The 14,376-nt window shown below is 40.9% G+C and overlaps 1 pseudogene; it reads left to right on the top strand.

The window, feature by feature from the left end:
* The first annotated feature begins 1,549 nt into the window (after positions 1 to 1,549).
* LOC141166418 (E3 ubiquitin-protein ligase TRIM36 pseudogene) lies at positions 1,550 to 3,200 on the top strand (annotated as a pseudogene).
* Positions 3,201 to 14,376: the final 11,176 nt, after the last annotated feature.

Raw genomic sequence — 14,376 nt, 5'->3', positions numbered from 1 at the left:
GGCCACTGTAACGACAAATTCCCATTAGAAAGGAGAGAGTCTGCTATACAGTTATAGGGTATGCAGTGAGTCCAACGGCTATCCAAATTTAGGAAAGACCCCACCAAGAATTTAAAGACACATAGAGCAGGGCCACTGTAACGACAAATTCCCATTAGAAAGGAGAGAGTCTGCGAAACAGTTATAGGGTTTGCAGTGAGTCCAACGGCTGACCAAATTTAGGAAAGACCACACTAAGAAACTAGAGACACAAAGAGCAGAGCCACAGTAATGACACATTCCCAATAGAAAGGAGAGAGTCTGCTATACAGTTATGGGGTATGCAGTGAGCATAAAGGCTGACCAAATTTAAGAAAAACCCCACGACGAATTTAAAGACACATAGAGCAGGGCCAGAGTAACGACAAATTCACTTTAGAAAGGAGAGAGTCTGCTATACAATTATAGGGTATGCAGTGAGTCCAACGGCTAACCAAATTTAGGAAAAACCCCACTAAGAAGTTAAAAAAACATATAGCAGAGCCACAGTAGCGACAAAATCCCACTAGAAAGGAAAGGGTCTGCTTTACAGTTATAGGGTATGCAGTGAGTCCAACGGCTGACCAAATTTAGGAAAGACCCCACTAAGAATTTAAAGACACATAGAGCAGGGCCAGAGTAGCAAGTACAACAAATTCCCAATAGAAACAAGAGGGTCTGCTATATAGTTATAGGGTATGCAGTGAGTCCAACAGCTGACCAATTTTAGGAAAAACCCCACTAAGAAGTTAAAGACACATAGAGCAAGGCCACAGTAACAACAAATTCCCATTAGAAAGGAGAGAGTCTGCTATACAGTTATAGGGTATACAGTGAGTCCAACGGCTGACCAAATTTAGGAAAAACCCTACTAAGAACTTAAAGACACAAAGAGCAGGGCCACAATAACAAGTACGACATGTTCATATTAGAAAAGAGATGTTCTGCTATACAGTTATAGGTACACCTAAAATAATCTAGAATTTAACGATTCTAGACAATAAAATCTGATATTTCATTCTTAAAAATAAAAAATAAAAAAAGCCCTTTAAAAGGAGAGTCATTTTAAGGGACAGACGTTCAGACACATACATCGGATATGAAGGCTTATTTCTGTGGCCTTCAGCTAAAACAGACGGTGGAATGACATTTAAAATGACGAGAAGGAGGTGCAAAAGCATGGAGGACAGCTTTACACATGTATTTGAGAACTCTGCGCATAACGAGAGAACAACAATCGATTTCTTGGTTACATTTCTTGAGAATAATCCAAGTGTTTTTCAGTAATTACTTCCTCCAAACGAATTGCTCCACCGCCCATCAAGGCAAACGCGGGATACATTGTTCCGATGCAGTGCACTGCTCTTTCATACAGACATTTCATGTTGGTGGCATTGTAGAACCCCACTTTTCCCTTTTCATAGTTCAGACAAACCCCTATTCGGACAGGCAGAGGGAGAATGCGCTCCCCATAAGTGGTGGAAACATTAGACGCTTTTGGGATAAAGAGCTTTCTCATTGCCGCGCCAGCTTCTGCAATGAATGCTTCAAGATCAACCATCCCTGGGGGACCATCAAAGCCCAGCATGAATATGGTGCACCTACAACAAACTTCAGACCTAAAGTGCTCATGTGTCCTGATCACGAGTCGGAGAAGGTGGACATGTATTGTGAAATCTGCAGAAGACCGGTTTGTCATTTGTGTAAACTCTCAGGATCACATGCAAACCACAGAGTGACCACCATGAGCAACGCCTACAAAACGCTGGAGGAGAAGCTTAGCAAGGGCATCAGTTATCTTATCAGCAAAGAGAGTCAAGTGAAGACCCAGATAACAGAACTGGAGATTTTAATCAGAAGAACTGAGAGCAATGGAGATCAAGCCATAGAAGAGGCTACCTACAACTTTGAGAAACTATTTAATATTTTGGAAGATAGGAAAGCTTTTGTGCTGCAGTCTATAAAGCGTTCCCAGACCTCTAGATTAGAGAAACTACAGTCAGCTGGAGGAATATCAGGGCCTCCTGGAGAATAATGGGGTGGTGGGATATGCACAAGATGTCTTGAAGGAGACTGATCACTCCTGCTTTGTTCAAACTGCAAAGCCGCTCCAAACCAGAATTCAGAAAGCTTCAGAATCTTTGAAAACTTTCCGCCCAGCTGCAGGTTCCAGCTTTGAAGACTATTTGGTTGATATTTCTAAGGAAGAAGGTTTATTGAATGACTTGTCTTTCTCCAAAGCTCTAGAGGTGCCACAGATCAATACGGATGAGAGCAGAGTGTACAACAACGCAAAGATCTGCTGGAATCAGCGTAACGACTCCGGCTTCACAGATGGCTATATTCTAGAGTACCGCAAACTTGATAAAAATCAAGATCCTTCATTGAATGAAATTGAAGCAACAAGTACAAGTAAAGTCATCTCTGATCTGGACCTAAACAGCTCCTACTGCTTCCGGATGCAGGGCCTTAGGGGCTCCATGTGCAGCACCCACAGCAAAGTAGTCGTTCTCCAGACACCACCTGCTCCAGTGTTCAGCTTTCTGTTTGATGATAAATGTGGCTTTAACAAGGAGCACCTGATGCTTAACGACAGAAGGAACAACGTGGAAAGTTTCGCCGGTCGTCCCCTACTACTCGGAGCTGAACGTGTTCAAGTAGGGTGTTACATGTGCCTTTACTACATTATTGGCGATGCTGGCATCACTAAGGGCAAGCATTTTTGGGCCTTCTCAGTCGAGCCTTACTCATACATGGTGAAAGTTGGAGTTGCGTCGGATATCAAGCTGCAAGAATGGCTCCAAAACCCTTGTGACATTAGTAGTCCCAGATATGATCAGGATAGTGGTCACGACAGTGGCAGTGAAGATGTTGCCTTTGACTCATCCCAGCCTTTCACCTAGGCTACAATAGGCATGAGAAAGCTCTTTATCCCCAAAGCGTCTAATGTTTCCACCACTTATGGGGAGCGCATTCTCCCTCTGCCTGTCCGAATAGGGGTTTGTCTGGACTATGAAAAGGGAAAAGTGGGGTTCTACAATGCCACCAACATGAAATGTCTGTATGAAAGAGCAGCGGACTGCATCGGAAAAATGTATCCCGCGTTTGCCTTGATGGGCGGTGGAGTAATTCGTTTGGATGAAGTAATTAACGAAAAACACTTGGATTCTCAAGAAATGTAACCAAGAAATCGATTGTTGTTCTCTCGTTATGCGCAGAGTTCTCAAATACATGTGTAAAGCTGTCCTCCACGCTTTTGTACCTCCTTCTCATCATTTTAAATGTCATTCCACCGTCTGTTTTAGCTGAAGGCCACAGGAATAAGCCTTCATATCCGATGTATGTGTCAAATACAGTTATAGGGTATGCAGTGAGTCCAACGGCTGACCAATTTTAGGAATAACCCCACTAAGAATTTAACTTCTTTACGACATAGGGCGTATTAGTACGTATCTGTGCCCGGGGACTTATGGACAAGATACGTATTAATATGCCCTGGCGATTTTACCCGCACACAGGCTGTGCGGGCGCGATCCCCGCTGGGTGTCAGCTGATTGTCACAGCTGACACCCGGTACTATGTGCAGGGAGCGCACCGCTCCCGGCACATTAACCCCCGCAATGCTGCGATCGAAGGCTATCGCAGCATTGCAGTGGCTAAGGGGAGGTGATCGGTGTACTCACCTCCTCTTCCAGCCTCCAGCGCTGTCTGCCGCGGCTTCCTGGATGTTGCAATGACGACCCGATGTCGTCATGACAACATCCGGGTCACCAGACAGCAGGAAGATTTTTTGGACATGTGCAGTGCATTTCCAAACTATCTTCTCCCTGTCCAGCTCTGACAGCCTGCATGGCACAGGGATGGTGCTCCATTCCTGTGCCATGCAGGCGATCAGAGAAAAAAAAAGTGAAAGTCCCATAGTGGGACAAAGTAAAAAAGTAAAAAAACTGTCCTAAAGTGGAAAAAAAAAAAAAATTGTAAAAATATATAAAAAAAATAATAATAATCCACCAAAAATAAAAATATAATGTACCCATCAATAAATATTATTACGAAAAAAAAACAATAAAAGTATACATATTTTGTATCGCCGCGTCCGGAACGACCTGACCTATAAAATTGTCCCACTAGTTAACCCCTTCAGTGAACACGGTAAAAAAAAGAAATAAAACACGAAGCAAAAAACAATGCTTTATCACCATACCACCAAACAAAAAATGGAATAACACGTGATCAAAAATATGAACATAAATAAAAACAGTACCGCTGAAAACAACATCTCGGCCCTGCAAAAAACAAGCCGCCATACAGCTCCATCTGCCGAAAAATAAAAAAGTTACAGTTCTCAGAATAAAGCGATGCTAAAAAATAATTTTTTCTATAAAATTGCTTTTATTATGTAAAAGTGCAAAACATAGAAAACCGATATAAATGTGGTACCGCTGTAAATGTACTGACCCAAAGAATAAAGCTGCCTTATCAATTTTACCACACGCGGAACAGAACAGAAAAAAAAAAAAAAAAAACAATTCCTGAATTGTTGGTTTTTGTTTATTCTGCCTCCCAAAAATCTGAATAGAAAGCGATCAAAAAATGTCAAGTGCCTGAAAATTGCACCAATACAAACGTCAACTCATCCCGCAAAAAGCAAGCTGTCATATGACTCTGTCTGCCAAAATCTGGAAAAATTATAGATCTCAAAATATAGCAATGCAAAAACTAGATTTTACAAAAAATGCGTCTTTTAGTGTGTGACAGCTGTTTATCATAAAAACCCCATATGATTCTGGTATCGCTGTAGTCGCACCGACCCGAAGAATAAAGTCGTCTAATCATTTATACTGCACTAGGAACGGCGTAAAAAATAAACTCTCTGGTTAGGGTTGTGCTAGGGTTAGGGTTGGGCTAGGGTCAGGGCTGGGGTTGGGGTTAGGGTTGTGATGGGGTTGGCATTTTTTTCAAAAGTAAGAAAAAAAGATGACGATATAGTGACTAGTATTGAGCGCAAGTGCTTACTACTTGAGTTTGCATCGGGTGCTCGGGTATGCACTGAGTATCGTGGGTATTTGAGTGACATGCTCGAGTCTCCGCCCCATATGCTTCGCGGCCAAAAAAACTTTGCGGGGATTGCCTGCCATGCACGAGCGATCCCCGCATGTTTTTTTTTGGGTGTCTAATAACCGTGAAACATGCGGGGCAGGGACTCGAGCATGTCACTCGAGCACACGCAGAACATGGTGCATATCTGAGTACCCGATGCAAACTCAAGTAGCGAGCACTTGCGCTCTAGACTAATGACAACTTATTCAATATCATGACCTAATGTTTTCAATTTCTGTGTCGTACCTCTGGGTTCAAAATGTTCACTATACATCTTGATAAAATCCTTGAGGGGTCTAGTTTCTAAAATGGGGTCACTTGTGGGGGGTTTACACTGTTTAGGCACATCAGGGACTCTCCAAACGCGACATGGTGTCCGCTAACAAATTGAATGGAAAATCGGCTCAAATTGTTAGCGGACACCATGTTGCGTTTGGAGAGCCCCTGCGTGCCTAAACATTGGAGCTCCCCCACAAGTGACCCCATTTTGGAAACTAGACCCCCCCAAGGCACCTATCTAGATGCATAGTGAGCACTTGGAACCCCCAGGTGCTTCACAAAATCAATTTGTGAAGCACCTGGGGGATCCAATTGCTCACTATGCATCTAGATAGGTGCCTTGGGGGGTATAGTTTCCAAAATGGGGTCACTTGTGGGGGGTTTCCACTGTTTAGACACATCAGAGGCTCTCCAAATGCAACATGGCGTCCGCTAATTATTCAAGCAAATTTTACAATCAAAAAGTCAAATGGCGCTCCTTCCCTTCCGAGCCCTGCCGTGCGCCCAAACAGTGTTTTTTCCCCACATATGGGGTATCTGCGTGCCCAGGGGAAATTGCAGAACAAATTTTGGGGTCCATTTTTTCTTGTTACCCCTGATAAAATTTTAAAAAATTGGGTCTAACGTAACATTTTTGTGAAAAAAATTAAATGTTCATTTTTTTCTTCCACATTCCAAAAATTCCTGTGAAGCACCTGAAGGGTTAATAAAGTTCTTGAATGTGGTGTTGAGCACCTTGAGGGGTGCAGTTTTTAGAATGGTGTCACTTTTGGGTATTTTCTGTCATAAAGACCTCTCAAAGTGACTTCAAATGTGATGTGGTCCCTAAAAAAATGGTTTTGTAAATTTTGTTGGAAAAATGAGAAATCGCTGGTAAACTTTTAATCCTTATAGCTCCCTAACAAAAAAAAATTTTAGTTCCAAAATTGTGCTGATGTAAAGTAAACACGTGGGAAATGTTATTTATTAAGTATTTTGTGTGACACATCTCTCTGATTTAAGGGCATAAAAGTTAAAATTTTGAAAATTGCAAAATTTTTGCCAAATTTCCGTTTTTTCACAAAAACGCAAGTGATATCGAAGAAATTTTATGACAATCATGAATTACAATATGTCACGAAAAAACAATCTCAGAATCAGGGGGATCCGTTGAAGCATTCCAGAGTAATTACCTCATAAAGTGACAGTGGTCAGAATTGTAAAAATTGGCCTGGTCATTAACGTGCTAACCACCCTCGGGGGTAAAGGGGTTAAAGACACATAGAGCAGGGCCACAGTAATGAAAAATTCCCATTAGAAAGGAGAGAGCATGCTATACAGTTATAGGGTATGCAGTGAGTCCAACGGCTGACCAAATTTAGGAAAAACCCCACTAAGAAATTAAAGACACATAGAGCAGGGCCACAGTAACGACAAATTCCCATTAGAAAGGAGAGAGCATGCTATAGAGTTATAGGGCATGCAGTGAGTCCAACGGCTGATGAAATTTAGGAAAAACCCCACTAAAAGGTTAAATAAGTAGAGCAGGGCCACAGTAACAAATACGACTTGTTTTTATTAGAATGGAGAGTGTCTGCTATACAGTTATAGGGTATTCAGTGAGTTCAACGGCTGACCAATTTTAGGAAAAACCCCACTAAGAATTTAAAGACACATAGAACAGGGCCACAGTAATAACAAATTAACTTTAGAAAGGAGAGGGTCTGCTATAACGTTTTAGGGTATGCAGTGAGTCCAACGGCTAACCAAATTTAGGAAAAACCCCACTAAGAACTTAAGGACACATAGAGCAGGGCCACAGTAACGACAAATTCCCATTAGAAAGGAGGGAGTCTGCTATACAGTTATAGGGAATGCAGTTTGTCCAATGGATGAGCAAATTTAGGAAAAAACTCACTAAGAATTTATAGACACATAGAGCAGGGCCACAGTAACAAGTATAACATGTTCATATTAGAAAGGAGATGTTCTGCCATACAGTTATAGGGTATGCAGTGAGTCCAACGGCTGACCAATTTTAGGAATAACTCCACTAAGAATTTAAAGACAGGGCCACATTAACGACAAATTCCCTTTAGAAAGGAGAGAGTCTGCTATATAGTTATAGGGTATGCAGTGAGTCCAAAGGCTAACCAAATTTAGGATAAAACCCCACTAAGAAATTAAAAACACATAGAGCAGGGCCACAGTAACGACAAATTCCCATTAGAAAGGAGAGAGCCTGCTATACAGTTATAGGGTATACAGTGAGTCCAACGGCTGATCAATTTTTGGAAAAACCCCACTAAGAATTCATGGACACAGAGCAGGGCCTCAGTAGCGACAAATTCCCTTTAGAAAGGAGAGAGTCTGTTATACAGTTTTAGGGTATGCAGTGAGTCCAATGGCTGACCAAATTTAGGAAAAACCCCACTAAGTAGTTAAAGACACATAGAGCAGTGCCACAATAGCAAGTACGACAAATTCCCAATAGAATGGAGAGGGTCTGCTATACAGTTATAGGGTATGCAGTGAGTCCAACGGCTGTTCAATTTTAGGAAAAACCCTGCTAAGAATTCAAAGACACATAGAGCAGGGCCACAGTAACAAATGCGACATGTTCCCATAAGAAAGGAGAGGGTCTGCTGTACAGTTATAGGGTATGCAGTGAGTCCAATGGCTGACCAATTTTAGAAAAAACACCACTAAGAAATAAGACACACATAGAGCAGGGCCACAGTAACGACAGATTCCCATTAGAAAGGAGAGAGTCTGCCATACAATTAAAGGGTATGCAGTGACTCTAACGGCTGACCAAATTTAGGAAAGACCACACTAAGAAACTAGAGACACATAGAGCAGAGCCACAGTAACAAGTACGACATGTTGTTATTAGAAAGGATAGAGTCTGCTATACAGTTATAGTGTATGCTGTTAGTCCAACGGCTGACCAAATGTAGGAAAAACCCTACTAAGAATTTAAAGACACATAGAGCAGGGCCACAGTAACGACAAATTCCCATTAGAAAGGAAAGGGCCTGCTTTACATTTAAAGGGTATGGAGTGAGTCCAACGGCTGACCAATTTTTGGAAAAAACCCCACTAAGAATTTATGGACACATAGAGCAGGGCCACAGTAACAAGTACGACATGTTGTTATTAGAAAGGATCGAGTCTGCTATACAGTTATAGGGTATGCAGTGAGTCCAAAGGCTGACCAAATTTAGGAAAAACCCCACTAAGAATTTAAAGACACATAGAGCAGGGCCACAGTAATGACAAATTCCCATTAGAAAGGAGATATCCTGCTATACAGTTATAGGGTATGCAGTGAGTCCAACGGCTGACCAAATTTAGGAAAAACCCTACTAAGAAGTTAGACACATAGAGCCCGACCACAGTATCAACAAATTCCCATTACAAAAGAGAGGGTCTGCTATACAGTTATAGGTTATGCAGTGAGTCCAACGGCTGAACAATTTTTGGAAAAACCCCACTAAGAATTTATGGACACATAGAGCAGGGCCACTGTAATGACAAATTCCCATTAGAAAGTAGAGAGTCTGCTATAAAGTTATAGGGTATGTAGTGAGTCCAACTGCTGACGAAATTAAGAAAAAACCCCACTAAGAATTGAAAGAGACATAGAGCAGAGCCATAGGAACAAGTAAGACATGTTCCCATTAGAAAGAAGAGGGTCTGCTGTACAGTTATAGGAAAAAAACCTGAAGGTTTGAACTGGAACATAAATTGATGTGCATGCAAAATGTAAATGCATGTTCACACAAGGCCATTAAACAAAGAGAAACCAAAGACAAGAAAAATACCCATATGATTATAAGTAAATATATAAATCGCACAGTGCAAAAGTAATAATAAATAATAAAGGGTATTTAGTTAACATCATTTTGATCAAAATAATGTAAAAGCTGTCCCGCCACGTCACGGCATCCCTTGTGAGACAGTCCTAACTCTAATATTAAAAACCTTGCCATTTGTCAAGTGACATACATATGGACAAGGACAGAGAGACTGGATCCCTGGTGCAAGCATAAAACCGAGGCAGGATCAGCGTCCCAGCCCAGACAAGGGCACTGTGCGATTTATATATTTACTTTTAATCATTTGGGTATTTTTCTTGTCTTTGTTTTCTCTGTACAGTTATAGGGTATGCAGTGAGTCCAACGGCTGACCAATTTTAGGAAAGACCCCACTAAGAAATTAAAGACACCTAGTAACGACAAATTCCCATTAGATAGCAGGGCCAGAGTAACGACAAATTCCCATTAGAAAGGAGAGATTCTGCTATACAGTAATAGGGTATGCCGTGAGTTCAACAACTGACCAAATTTAGGAAAGACCCCACTAAGAATTTAAAGACACATAGAGCAGGGCCACAGTTACAAGTACGACATGTTCTTATTAGAAAGGAGAGAGTCTGCTATACAGTTATAGGGTATGCAGTGAGTCCAACGGCTGACCAATTTTAGGAAAAACCCCACTAATAATTTAAAGATACATAGAGCAGGGCCACAGTAATGACAAACTCCCCTTAGAAAAAAAGAGGGTCCGCTATATAGTTATAGGGTATGCAGTCAGAGCAACAGCTGATCAATTTTAGGAAAAAACCGCACTATGAATTTAAAGACACATAGAGCAAAGCCACAGTAATGACAAATTCCCTTTAGAAAGGAGAGAGTCTGCTATACAGTTATAGGGTATGCAGTGAGTCCAACGGCTGACCAATTTTAGGGAAAACCCTAATAAGAAATTAAAGACACATAGAGTAGGGCAACAATAGCAACAAATTCCCATTAGAAAGGAGAGAGTCTGCTATACAGTTATAGGGTACGCAGAGAGTCCAATGGCTGACCAAATTTAGGAAAAACCCCACTAATAATTTAAAGATACATAGAGCAGGGCCACAGTAATGACAAATTCCCCTTAGAAAGAAGAGGGTCCGCTATATAGTTATAGGGTATGCAGTCAGAGCAACAGCTGATCAATTTTAGGAAAAACCCCACTAAGTTTTTAATGACAAATAGAGCAGGGCCAAAGGAACGACAAATTCCCATTAGAAAGGAGAGACCCTGCTATACAGTTATAGGGTATGCAGTGAGTCCAACGGCTGACGAAATTTAGGAAAAAAAACACTAAGATTTTAAAGACTCATAGAGCAGGGCAACAGTAACGATAACTTCCCATTAGGAAGTATAGAGTCTGCTATACAGTTATAGGGTATGCAGTGAGTTCAATGGTTGGCCAAATTTAGGAAATCCCCACTTAAAAGTTAAAGACACATAGAGCAGGGCCACAGTAACAAGTACGTCCTGATCTTATTAGAAAAGAAAGAGTCAGCTATACATTTATAAGGTATGCTGTGAGTCCAACGGCTGTTCAGTTTTAGGAAAAACCCTACTAAGAATTTAAAGACACATAGAGCAGGGCCACAGTAACAAATGCGACATGTTCATATTAGAAACGAGATGTTCTGCTATACATTTATAGTGTATGCAGTGAGTCCAACGTCTGACCAATTTTAGGAAAAACCCCGCTAAGTATTTAAAGACAAAAATACCAGGGCCACAGTAACGACAACTTCCCATTAGAAAGGAGAGAGTCTGCTATACAGTTATAGGGTATGCAGTGAGTCCAACGGCTGACCAAATTTAGGAAAGACCCCACTAAGAATTTAAAGACACATAGAGCACGGCCACAGTAACAAGTACGAAATGTTCCCATTAGAAAGGGGAGGGTCAGCTATACAGTTATAGGGTATGCAGTGAGTCAAACGGCTGACCATATTTATAAAAAAAAAAACACTAAGAATTTAAAGACACATAAAGCAAGGCCACAGAAACAAGTAAGACGTGTTTCCATTAGAAAGGAGAGGTTCTGCTATAAAGTTATAGGGTATGCAGTGAGTCCAACGGCTGACCAATTTTATGAAAAACCCCACTAAGAATTTAAAGACACATAGAGCAGGGCCACAGTAACAAGAACGACATGTTCCCATTAGAAAGGAGAGTCTGCTACACAGTTATAGGGTATGCAGTGAGTCCAACGGCTGACCAAATTTAGGAAAAACCCCATTAAGAATTTAACCCCTTAACCCCCGAGGGTGGTTTGCACGTTTATGACCAGGCCAATTTTTACAATTCTGACCACTGTCACTTTATGAGGTAATTATTCTGGAACGCTTAAACGGATCCCCCTGATTCTGAGATTGTTTTTTTGTGACATATTGTACTTCATGATTGTGGTAAAATTTCTTCGATATCTCTTGCGTTTATTTGTGAAAAAAACGGAAATTTGGCGAAAATTTTGAAAATTTTGCAATTTTCAAAATTTGAATTTTTATGCCCTTAAATCAGAGAGATATGTCACACAAAAGAGTTAATAAATAACATTTCCCACATGTCTACTTTACATCAGCACAATTTTGGAACCAACATTTTTTTTGTTAGGGAGCTATAAGGGTTAAAAGTTGACCAGCAATTTCTCATTTTTCCAACAGAAAAATACCCAAAAGTGACACCATTCTAAAAACTGCACCCCTCAAGGTGCTCAAAACCACATTCAATAAGTTTATTAACCCTTCAGGTGCTTCACAGGAATTTTTGGAATGTGGAAGAAAAAAATGAACATTTAACGTTTTTCACAAAAATGTTACTTTAGACCCAATTTTTTTTATTTTCACAGGGGTAACAAGAAAAAATGGACCCCAAAATTTGTTGTGCAATTTTCCCTGGGCACGGAGATACCCCATATGTGGGGAAAAAACACTGTTTGGGCGCACGGAAGGGCTCGGAAGGGAAGGAATGCCATTTGACTTTTTGATTGTAAAATTTGCTTGAATAATTAGTGGACGCCATGTTGCGTTTGGGCACACAGGGGCTCTCCAAACATTGGAGCTCCCCCACAAGTGACCCCATTTTGGAAACTAGACCCCCCAAGGCACCTGTCTAGATGCATAGTGAGCAGTTGAAACCCCCGGGTGCTTCACAAATTGATTCGTAAAAATGAAAAAGTGGAAAAAAAATAGTTTTCCATTTTTACTAATCAATTTGTGAAGCACCTAAGGGATCCAAGTGCTCACTATGCATCTAGATAGGTGCCTTGGGGGGTCTAGTTTCCAAAATGGGGTCACTTGTGGGGGAGCTCCAATGTTTGGGCACACAGGGGCTCTCCAAACACAACATGGCGTCCGCTAACAATTTGAGCCGATTTTCCATTCAATTTGTTAGCGGACACCATGTCGCGTTTGGAGAGCCCCTGATGTGCCTAAACAGTGGAGCTCCCCCACAAGTGACCCCATTTTGGAAACTATACCCCTCAAGGATTTTATTAAGGTGCATAGTGAACATTTTGAACCCAGATGTACGACACAGAATTTGATAAAATTAGGTCATCATATTGAATAAGTTGTCATTAGTCTTGAGCGCAAGTGCACGCTACTTGAGTTTGCATCGGGTACTCAGGTATGCACCATGTACTGCGTGTGCTCGAGTGACATACTCGAGTCGCCGCCCGGATATTTCATGGTTATTAGACACCCAAAAAAAAACATGCGGGGATCGCTCGTGCATGGCAGGCAATCCCCGCAAAGTTTTTTGGGCCGTGAAGCATATGGGGCGGAGACTCGAGCATGTCACTCAAATACCCATGATACTCAATGCATGCCAGAACAACCGATGCAAACTCAAGTAGCGAGCACTTGCGCTCAACACTAGTCGCCATATCGTCATCTTTTTTTCTTACTTTTGAAAAAAATCCCAACCCCATCACAACCCTAACCCCAACCCTAACCACAACCCCAGCCCTAACCCTAACATAACCCTAACCATAGCACAACCCTAACCGTAGCACAACCCTAACCGTAGCACAACCGTAACCCTAGCACAACCCTAACCCTAGCACAACCCTAACCCTAGCACAACCCTAACCCTAGCACAACCCTAACCTGAGAGTTTATTTTTTACGCCGTTCCTCATGCGGTATAAGTGATTCTATGACCTTATTCTTTGGGTCGGTGCAATTACAGTGATACCAGAATCATATGGGGTTTTTATGACTGACAGCTGTCACACACTAAAAGTCGCATTTTTTGTAAAATCTAGTTTTTGCATCGCCATATTTTGAGAGCTATAATTTTTCCAGATTTTGGCAGACAGTCATATGACGGCTTGCGGGATGAGTTGACGTTGTTATTGGTGCCATTTTCAGGCACGTGACATTTTTTGATCGCTTTCTATTCCGATTTTTGGGAGGCAGAATAAACAAAAACAAACAATTCAGGAATTGTTTTTTTTGTTGTTTTTTTTATTCTGCTCCGCGTGTGGTAATATTGATAAGGCAGCTTTATTCTTCGGGTCAGTAAGTTTACAGTACCACATTTATATCGTATTTCTATGTTTTGCACTTTTACATAATAAAAGCAATTTTATAGAAAAAATTATTTTTTAGCATAACTTTATTCTGAGAGCTATAACTTTTTTATTTTTCGGCTGATGGAGCTGTATGGTGGCATGTTTTTTGCGGGACGAGATGACGTTTTCAGCGGTACCATTTTTATTTATATTTGTCTTTTTGATTGCGTGTTATTCCATTTTTTGTTTGGCGGTATTGGTGATAAAGCATTGTTTTTTGCTTCGTTTTTTATTTCTTTTTTTTACCGTGTTCACTGAAAGGGTTAACTAGTGGGATAGTTTTATAGGTCAGGTTGTTCCAGATGCGGCGATACCAAATATGTGTACTTGTATTGTTTTTTTTTTATAATAATATTTATTGATGGGTACATTATATTTTTATTTTTGGTGGATTATTATTATTATTTTTTTTTTATATTTTTAATATTTTTTTTTTTTTTTCACTTTCTGATAGTTTTTATACTTTATTACTTTGTCCCACTGTGGGACTTTTACTTTCTTTTCTCTGATCGCCTGCATGGCACAGGAATGCAGCACCATCCCTGTGCCATGCAGGCTGTCAGCGCTGGAC

This window comes from Phyllobates terribilis, unplaced genomic scaffold (assembly GCF_046119375.1).
Source record: "Phyllobates terribilis strain yellow unplaced genomic scaffold, ASM4611937v1 Scaffold_1__5_contigs__length_1240528914, whole genome shotgun sequence".
NCBI classification, from domain to species: domain Eukaryota; kingdom Metazoa; phylum Chordata; class Amphibia; order Anura; family Dendrobatidae; genus Phyllobates; species Phyllobates terribilis.
The sequence above is the reverse complement of the archived record's forward strand: the minus strand, read 5'-3'. Positions and strand labels throughout refer to the sequence as shown.